The sequence below is a fragment of the Meriones unguiculatus genome, chromosome 17, assembly GCF_030254825.1.
Source record: "Meriones unguiculatus strain TT.TT164.6M chromosome 17, Bangor_MerUng_6.1, whole genome shotgun sequence".
In the NCBI taxonomy this organism is placed as follows: Eukaryota; Metazoa; Chordata; class Mammalia; order Rodentia; family Muridae; genus Meriones; species Meriones unguiculatus.
In genome coordinates, this window is record NC_083364.1 from 18,218,163 (window position 1) to 18,229,021 (window position 10,859).

Here is a 10,859-nt window from a genome sequence, read left to right on the forward strand (position 1 = left end):
AGCATATAGGACCAGAAGGACACATAGGATAATTAAAGCCATGTGCTCTTTTGGGCCATGCAGGAGGAACAGCAAAACAGGTTTAGAGGTCATGGACTGCGTCCCCACGCCACCGTGGTTAGCACGGCCATGATGTGTGTGCCTGGGGAGGGAGGACTTCATGCTTTGTGGAGCATCGCTTGGCTTGTTGCCTCATTATGTACGAGTTCTGTGTAAACTCTAAGGGGGCTTCCTGCCCCTCCCTGGGCAGTATCACTGGCACTTGCAACAATAATGCTTGATCTTTTCTGGCTTTGCTGCTTGAGCAGATTAATGATTCAATTACCACCTTTGAAAAGAACCTAGAGATGTAGATTGTTAGCAATGGTCATTTTAGAAAGAATTTAGAAAAACAGATTGTTCAGTAAGGCCAGGATAAGATGTTTTTGCTGGTGGTCTGGATGTAGAAAATCTTAGGGAATGATTTGAAGTTAAGAAAAGTACACTTGTAGCAGTAAAGCTAGGGATTTTTTGAGGTTAGTGAGCAGGGACAGTAGCCCTTAATAGCGCTGGCTGATGGGACTCTTTCAAGGTGGGCTGAGACAAAGACTAATTTTCTTATACTCATTTTTGCCCTCAGTTTTCTGATATGGTTTAATATCAGGAATAAAAATTATTAATGAGTAGATGCCCATCCTGAGAATTTAAAGTAGAATAGATGATTGTTTTTATACAAAAGTTTAGATCTGTGATTCTTTTAAGATTTTTATAGGAATACCTTTTAAGATAATTGAGTCTTTCTTTGCAGTCTGCTGGTAAAGAAAAGCTGGCTGAGAAATTACCTTGCTTGCTCACTCTGTTAATATACAAGTTGCTTAGTCAAAAACATATATGGGTAATTGGGAATAATTTGTTTTTCAGCTGTAATACATGAAGCATTTGATCATGTGAGGGTATTGTTTTTCTTCAGTATACTAACTGTAATCGTTCACTTAAAGAGGAATAGAATGTAACTACATTGTGATTTTTGTACTGCTTGAAAGATCTTGCTGGGATATATAAGCTGTGGGAAGAATAATAAATTGGGTTGAAATATTTTTCCATCCACAGAGATGTGTTTCTGTGTATATGTACATATGTAGAGATATGTAAATGTGGGTGGAGCTTGCTCCTTGGAGCTTGGTTACATGTATCTGTGTATGTATGTATGTATGTTATGTATATATGTATGTATGTATGTATGTTTGTACGTGCATATATATGTGTGTGTTCGAAGTTGCTGAAGTTTGTTGAAACTTGTTGCCTGGAGATTGTCTTGCTTTGTCATCAAGTGTAAGTGTGCACATGTGTGTGTGTGTCTCTGTTTGTGTGTATAGTCTTTTTTCCCCCCTCTCCTTTTTTTCTTTTTTTTTTTTTTTTTTTAAGACACTAGCTACAATCAGTAGCAGCCCCCAACAAGAGCCACCAGCTCTGGCCCCCTGCCAGTAACAATCAGTTCTGGCCTCTGGTTACCACCATCATGGGAAGTTCCTATCAGATCAATCAGTTCTGGCCTGGAGAATTAAGCCTTTTACACTCAGAAAATGTCTGCTGGGTGATTAGCCAGCAGCCTATCTGTGCCTGCCTCAGTTTACCCTGTGGTGTTGAAGCTGGTCATGAGGACATGATTCATTGCAGCAGCGGAAAACACAGAAACAAACCATAAAATAAAATAAAAAATGCTTCTGAGAAAAATACTAAAAGGTATTATCAAGAACAGTCACAGACTGTCCAGGCTGTCCATAAGCAGGACACAACAGGTGCTGGTCTTTCAAAGTTACCATTGAGTCCGACTCTTTTAGCATAACTATAGCCATTTTGTTCCAGGCCCACTGGCCACTTTATATTGTTGATGCTGATACAGAGAAAGCTTTCTGTAGGGTCAAGTTGACTACTTACTCTGTTTATGCTCAATGGTTTTATTATTCCTGACATACTGTGTGGCCTTGCTATTTCTGGAAATTCCCCAAATATAAATGCAGCTGGTCCTGTCCACAGGCTCCACTTAGGACCAATCAAATTAAAGGTCAGCTCAAACTCTCTATCTAGTTGGCAAAAATAACTTGAGTCAGAGCCCACCACTCTGGAACACTTTCCACACCCATGTATGAGCCAGTTGTGATTGATGTTTGCCTTTACAAACTGACTCTGGAAACTATTCTCAGCTCTGATTCTGGGCTGCCTCTATGATCAATCAGTCTTGGGGTGTGTGTGTTCAATAAACCATTCAAATCTGACTGAAACCAGTGTCTGAGTGGTTTGTGTAGCTATTCCTGGACCCTAACAGTACCAACCAATCTACGTTTAAAATGGTTAACTAGGCATGAAAAATAAAAATAATACTATAAAATGATAATTTATCAAAGGCACACTTGCCTTCCTGTCATGTACTGAAAAATGGATTCTCTTAAACCATGTGTCTTAATTCCATTTTGAAATGTTAGACTGTAGATTGGCACATGGCCCAGCTATCTTGGACATCAGCTTTTGAGTTTTCTTCTGAAATAAAAAGGATATTTTTTGGGGGGAGGAAGGAGGGGACTACAAGGATGTAAAGCAAATAAAATAAATAAATGGGGAAAAGGATATTTTGTTATTTGGTATTAAAAACACAGTTAAGATATTTAAAATGTTTTAAGTAAATTCAGAGGGTTACTACAGTTCAGACTTGTTTTCCAAATTTCTAAGAGTTAAAGTGGTTTGGAGCTAAGATAAAATATTTGAGCAAGGTGGTGGTCCATGCCTTTATCCCAGAAGAGACAGGAGGATCTCTAGAAGGTAGCTGTTTTATAAATTATAGAGTTGCAATGAACAGTGGGTGGTGGTTTACACCTTTAGTCCCAGCACTTAGGAGGCCTTTTATCCAGTACTTGAGAGGCAGAGGCAGGCACATAGAAATTACAATCGTTTAAATTTAAAAGCTGATTGCAAAAGGCAAAATGAAATTCAAAGAGAATTTCCTTTGTGATCTAAAATTAAATACACTTATACCTTGAATTTATGTATACAAAGAGAAAGGAAATATAGGTATATTTATCCACACATACTAAGGTTTATTTTAGTTTCAAAAATTTCAAAAGAATTTTTAAAGTTTAATTGAAAGATAATATTTTTTATTGCAAACAAACAAACAAACCCAAATGAACATTTTGAGCTGGACATGGTGTGGTGGTGCGAGCCTGTGATCACAACACTCAGGGAGGCAGAGGCAGGTGGATCTCTCTGAGTTTGAGGCCAGCCTGGTCTACAAAGCAAGTCCAGGACATCCAAAGCTACACAGAAAAACCCTGTTTCAAAATATCAAAAAAATCACAACAATAACAACAACAACAAAACACTCAAACATTTTGTCCTAGGAAAGATATAATCTGCCAGTAAACAAACAATCAAACTAACAAAACCCAGAGTCAGGGTTCAGGCAGGGCTTTGTTTTTATCTTTCCAGGAGAATAAAATTATTCAATAAAGGAATCCAGAGACCACTGAACAAATGAAAAATCTGAAGAAAAAGGATGGGTCAAGAGAAAAATGTCCCAAGAAATGGAGTAAATTGCCCAAATGTAATTGTCCACTTCCATCTTGTCTCTTCTGCCCTCTACAGGCGTAAGTGGCAAGTGGTCTTTATGTGGTCACAAGTCAATTACAAATTAAGGCTGGCTTTGCAGTTGGAGCATGGCTCTCTCCTCTAAACCCACACATGCTTGTTAAAGGAAAATCCAAAATCTCTGTCTCATATCAGAAGATCCACCTGGTATGGGGCAGAGGAAAACAAAAAATAAGGGACTATTTTATTGCCACTAGTCTCATAGTCTTTTTTTGTTTTCATTTGACTCTTTAAAACATAAAGTATAAATATTATCTCAAAATTTATAAGATTGCTATGTATATATCAACTTTCTGTCATGATACTAGTAGTTATACAAAGCACTAACTAGTTCTAGAGATAAGCTTCATCTAGCTTCCTGCATGTTCTCAGGTTTGGGTCTGAAGCAAGTAACTGGTAAAAAAGTTTATCTACCTCAGATGTTCTTAATAGATTATTGCCCTTAAAATCTTTCCGAGATCAGCTGAATATGGCACTCTACCATCCCTAACTAACCCTTTAGGTTTCCAAGAAGGTGGTGGGGCCCCACAACAATAGATCCACTGGACAGTGTTAATGGTACCACTGGGCAATGTTGCCTCCTGCCTCTACTGCTGCTAGGTTCTGCATAGTGGACACCTTTGAGTTGGCTGTTACGTTCTACCTAGTCAAGATTGTCACTAAGCTGACAATCACCACCCAAAGATCAGCTTTGGGGCTACACATTCAAATTTGGGGCCAGGACATTAAAATTGTTGAGCTCATATGAGATGGACACTAACATTTTACAACACTTTTAACTCAAAAATACTTGATCCTAAGACTGCCAAATTCAACCAGCATGGACCTTGAGCTTGGCACAAGTAGCTTTATCATTATGAGTAATTTTACTGTGTTAGAGTTAAAGCCTTTCTTTTTTATTTAGATGAAAAAGGGGGAGAGTCGATGCCTTTCATCTGCTCAGATAAAGAGCAAAGATTCATCTTTAACTGCTCTGTGCATACTGCACATTCTATACATATGTTTTTGCGTGTGTTTTTACTTGTGAGAATTTACATATTTACAGAACAAAAGGACCAGATACCAATGGAATGGAGACAGCCTTGACCATGGATTCACCCTCCTGGACGCTGAGTTCTCGAGGCATATTTATTCCAGTATCCTGCTTGATCTAGCCTCAAACTATCTCAGTTTCTGTTTCATCAAAACTTTCTTCCAAGAGAACTTCAAAGCAGCTAGCTTAATTGGTCCCATGTAGAAGATTAATTAATAAAACATCAGCTCTCTTTGATTCTGTTAGCTTACAAAATAATTGACACAGAGAAACTATGATTTATTTTACAAGCTTAAAGCACTGGAGCTGGGCAGATATTAGCCCTCTAAGCTATTTATCTGCTTCTCAGCTACACAACCCAAGTTACTTGCCAATAAGTTGTCTTGTCTGCTCCGGATCTGCTCCATGAGACCACATCCTCTTTCCTCATCCTCTTTTTCTCTCTTCCTCTCTCTCTCTGCCTCATGTTCTCTGGACCCTTAAGCCCAGGAATGTAAACTCTTTTGCCATATCAGAGGCTTCAGCATTTTTATTAACCAATCAACATTAAATTTGGCAGAACAAGGTTTATCCAACAAAGACAGGTGAACATGAGAATGTGCTCCTCTGTGGGGCAACCAGCTCTCAGGGCATTGAAATCAGCATCTGAAAACATAGTGAATGAGACCCTCTCTCCAACTGGTCTAGCCTTTCTGATTATTACAGTCAGGACTTCATTTAACCTGCATTTTCACAGCATATAGAGACTGGACAGCAAATGTTACTGACAGACCAAAGAAATAAAAATTAGGGTTTTTTTGGGGGGGAGGGGGGAGTATTGGTTTAAAGTTTAAAGCATAAGCCTGAACAAAGGCCAGCCAGGCAGAGACATGTCCAGCTGCCTTGGGGGAGGAACCAGCTTAACTGCATTTTTTTTCCTGTCCACTAGAGATACAGTTGCTAGGAAACTGACCCAGATGGCCAGGCCAGAACTGTTTATGGTCTTGGCACCTAAAGTAAGCCAATCATTTCAAAAGTCAATTTTCCTTACCCAATTGTGTAACACCAAGGCTTGGAGCCCTCCCTCCCCAACCCCACCCCCGCCACTTGCTGTTTTCCCCTTTAAAAACCTTGTTCCCCTAGACTGCCCTGTCACATTCTCCTGCTTCCACAGGAAGTTTTGCAACTGGGGCTCGAGCTGGTATTAAATAAACCCTCATGTGTTTGCAGTGGAGTCCATTCCTGGTGGTCTTTGGGGGTCTCACGAACTGGGCATAGCATTAGAGCTAGCTTTAAATTAAATAATTTTATCTATTTTGAAACAGAGTCTCTCTGTGTAGCCTTGGCTGTCCTTGACTTGCCAAACTCCCAGAGTGCCTCCTGCCTCTGCCTGCCTGAGTGCTGGGATTAACAGTGTGCACCGCCATGCCCCACTCAGCTAGCTTTCTTAAGATTTGACCATTTCCCTAATTTCTTGGGCCCTTTAAAGGAATATACATCTCAATGTTAGGGTCCAGAATATGCTGAAAGAAGGACCCCAGACTTGAGTAGCATGCAAACAACAAAGGGTGTTTATTCTGCAGAAGTCCTGTATGCTGGGACACCACCTTTACAACATGGTGGCTACGTAATCTTGATTGGGATTGGCTGATGCCCATGGAAGCTACATGACTGTGTCAGGATCTGGTAGTTAAGCAACCTTATCTTCCTCAGGCCAGATGTCTTGGCTGTTTCTGATTGGTTGCTCATTTTCTGTCTTTTTTTTTTCCTTATAACTCTTAGGCCTTTCTGTCTAGCAAGAAAATGAAGCCTGTCACAGAGTTGGTCAGGAAGAAATTTTAAGAGAGCAAGCCCCATTGTCAAAAGGCAGGGTGTGTGTGTGTTTGGTCATTCAGTAGGTTATGGATGTTTGTTGTCATTTAGGAAGATTGGTGGCATGTTGTTAAATGGTCTTGGTCAGGGAGGAAACAAGGTATAAGAGGTTAGAGTCAGATATTTCTCTTTCCTTTCTTCATGTTATCTTATGTAGGGGGTTAAGGGTTGAAAAAAAAGTGGTGATACTAAAATAATAGAAAAAAGGGCAGCTTATTGAATGTACTCTTATAGATCTTTGTATATTGATAAAAATTAAGGTTATATTTGCTTACATTGGTAAAGATCTCTGTATATTGATACAAAATTAAGGTTATATTTTGGTTATAACATACTATGTATCAACTCTTTTTAAGGTATTGTACCTATATAATTCTTAAAAATGTAACAATGTTTTAATCTGTTTGAGAGCTACTATTACAAACTGTTTAGGATAATTAAGAAATGGAAGCTAGGGGTCCTTGTTCATTTGGGTTATCTGTAGTTGGGGAGTTGGTGAGAATTGTCACTTCTGATGTAAATGGTGCAAACTACATCCAGGAGCCTACAGAAAACTGATGGCTTCTCTAGCCCTGAGGAACGTTCTTGGTTCTTCCACCTTTGTCACCAATTCTTCCTCATGTTCATCAAGAAAAGCTGATAACAAACCTGCAGGAGGGAATCCAGTTTGTGTGCACTCCACTCCCAAGTGGCAAAAAGACATTGGAGAATTCTTCAGGCTGTCCCCCGAAGGTTCCAAAAAAAGAGAACAAGGTTCCTGAATAAGCGGGAAATAGTGGCTGAGGAAAAGCAAAATTACAAGTTCCTTTGTAACTTGATCACACAGATAATGAAGAGAACATATGAATAATGTCTTTAGTTTGCTTATGTATTGTAGGATGTAAATTTAGGGAGATGTTTTTGTTCAATTGGCTTGTTGAATAGGAATTTAATTAAAAAATGAAGCTAGAATTTAGCCATTAAAAAGGAATTGGCTATAAAAGTAGGTAATTTTTACAATTTGTAAGTTCTAATTGCATATTCAAATTTATAATTTTATGTGCTGCTTTTTTTAAACCAGTTAAGCTAACGTCAATATTACATGATGCTCTAATTACTAATCTACTGTCTTTGAGGTTTGCTTAGTTCTTTGTACTGATGCCATTTTATGGTCACGGATTATGGAAATAGTGCCATAATGTTTTGACTTGTTTGCTTAAATTTTTTTTTTTAGAAATGTTTTTAAGATTTATATATTTATGTAGTTTATATGAGTGTTCTATCTGCATGTATGCCTATATGACAGAATAGGGCATCAGATCCCATTACAGGTGGATGTGAGCCAGCATGTGATTGTTGGGTATTGAACTTAGGACCTCTGGACGAGCAGACAGTGTTCTTAACTGCTAAGCCATCTCTCCAGCCCCCACCCTTTTTTATTTTTCAAGACAGGATTTTTCTGTGTAGCCTTGGCTGTCCTGGACATGCTTTGTAGATCAGTATGACCTGGAAGTCATAGTGATCTGCCTGCGGTTGCCTCCCCAGGTACTGGGATTAAAGGTGTGTGCCATTGCTCCCAGCTTTTGCTTAAAATTTTTGACTTAGTCTTTTTCACATAAAAAAATTCAGTATTAGGTTGGTTGTGGTAGCACACGCTTTTAATCCTATCATTCAGGAGGCAGAGGCGAGTCAGATCTTTGTAAGTTTGAGGGCAGCCTCATCTACAAAGTCAGTTCAGACTTTCTCTGTGTAGCCAGAACTACACAGAGAAACCTTGTCTCAAAAAAAAAACAACAACAAATTCAGTTTTTAATAAAAAAAAAATGCAAGTTAATAGTTGGTCAAACTTGTGGTTTTATTAGGTACTAGTTTAGTTAATCACAAATATTTTCTACATTAATCAGATTGAAAATAAGTAGAGACAAGCAACATTTGCCTATTCAAATACACTAGATAGATAGATGGTATTCAAAAACCTCAGAGATCTATAGAATAGGTATTTAAAGATGTTTTATTAATTTCAGACTTTTTTGACAATGAAAAATGTCAGCTCCTGGCAGCACCCCCATACCACTTCAAAGACGATGAAGAGCATTGGAGAACCTCCTTATGGAGTTTGCTTCAAACGTGGCAAGCTGCCACTGGGCGAGAAACTGCCATTGCTTCAACTGCTGATAGTATGCTGTCCAAGCTGTGGACAAGCATGACACAAAGAAAGTTGACTGCTGAACTTTGCCAGGACAAGGTAGAGAAGTCCTTAATTCTTGCTTCACAGAAAAAATCTGTCAAATAATCTGGGCCAATAGGCCAATGAGATGGATGCACCAATGTTGCAGAGAAAGCTTGGGTGATTGTTTAAATGGCCAACAGCGTCTGTCATTTCTATAGACTTAAGAGCTGCTTGCTCTGCACTTCCTGTTTATTCAGCTACTATTTATTTTTCTCAGGCTTCTGATAGGGTTGAAGACTAGATAGTTATAGTCTCACAGTTACACTTAAGTTGTTTGGAATTAAAAAAATTGTTTTTAGGTCTAAAAAGATGTTTTTAAGGTGATAAATGTAACTTATGATAGAAAGTAATTTGAGGGGGTTGGAGAAATGGCTCAACAGTTAAGAGGCCTGTCTACTCTTCCAGAGGTCCCAGGTTCAATTCCCAGCAACCATATGGTGGCTCACACTCTCTATATTAAAATCCCATGCCCTCTTCTGGCATGCAGGTGTACATGCAGATAGAGCATTCATATACATAAAATAAACAACTCTTAAAAAAAGAAAGTGATTTAGGTACAGGACTTTGGACTCCCCAAGATAGAATAGATAGTAGAGTACTTTCTCCGAGGTTGCTAAAAACAAATGGACCAGACATTGTGAATGTCATTCTTACCAGATAGTATATAGCTTGGTGATGTTAGAGAAAGACTCTTTTATTTAGACACAAAGGGGAAAATGCAGAATATTTGATCAATTTTATACCCAGAGATTTGAATGGAAAACAAAAACAAAACAAACTTGTTTCTTGCAGTGAGACTCAGCTGTAGCACATTAACACAAGAGTTTTCTGTAAACAAGAACTAAAAATCAACTATAGGTTAAGAGGCAGAGAAAGTAATCAGTTGACAGGGAGTGAAACAAGGAAGTGGAAAGGAGGGACATTGACTGGAAGGGTATTTAAGACAATGCTCAGAAGGGCTTTTTCCTTCTGCCATGGATTAGGAAAGTCATCTGGGTGCCTGTCTGAGCTAGCAGGCTTCCCCCCAGCATCCCCCCTCCTGAATCGTCACTGGTAAAATCAAACAATTTTTTAAAAACAACAATTTTCAGCCTCATTTTAAGGCTACCATGCATTACAGCAGACCCTGTCTCAGAGCAAACATATGAAAAGCCAGTTGGGAGGGGAAGGCTGGACTCCATGTAACAAATAATGCATGTAAGAAACGCCCAGGATAAAGGGTCTCAGCAGTATTTATGTAAATAACCTATAAAGATAAGGGGCTGGGGAGATGGCTCACAGGAAAAGCACACTTACTGTGCAAAGCATGAGGCCGAGAGTTCAATATTGCATCCTCTGTGTGGATTCTGGCCTGGACCCCATGTCCTGTCTCTCCCTGTGCCCAGAACTCAGTGTCCAACTATCAGATGCAATGGTACCCCCAAGAAAAGGCACCCCAGCCTCCAGCCAGCACATTTCTTCCCATAGGAGATAGGGTAGCCTAGGGCGGAATGGGGCTCTGCCTCACATAGTCTATGCCAAATTACAGGTTCAACTTCCTCTCTCTCTAGCAAACACCTGGAACTTCTCTTCATGTAGATGAAGCATTCCAAGCACCTCTGTCCCAGCCAATAATGTACACCCAATAATGTACACCCATCCAGAAAACCCTACCCACTCCCCAAGTTTATATAGCCCTAGTTGGGCCTGAATAAACATGACCTCTCTCTCTGAAACTGAGAAGTCTTTTTTTTTTTAATAATTTTATTTACTTATTTAATTTTTTTGAGACAAGTTTTTTTTTTTAAAGATTTATTTAGTTATTATTTATACAGTATGTAGTACTCTGCCTGCATGTGTGCCTGTAAGCCAGAAAGAGGGCACCAGATCACAGTATAGATGGCTGTGAGCCACCATGCGGTTGCTGGGAATTGAACTCAGGACCTTTGGAAGAACAGCAAGTGCTCTTAACCTCTGAGGCATCTCTCCAGCCCCCTGAGAAGTCTTTCCAAAAGTATTTCCCCCATACTCCTGGCTGCCTGAATGCTGCTTGAAGCTTCTACTCCCCTTGCCCTCCTGGTTTGGTGGTCAGTGACCACCGAGGAAGGGGTGACCCACAGCTGCGCGGCTTGGAGTCTGGAATAGGGGTAGAGGTGTGGGGAAACT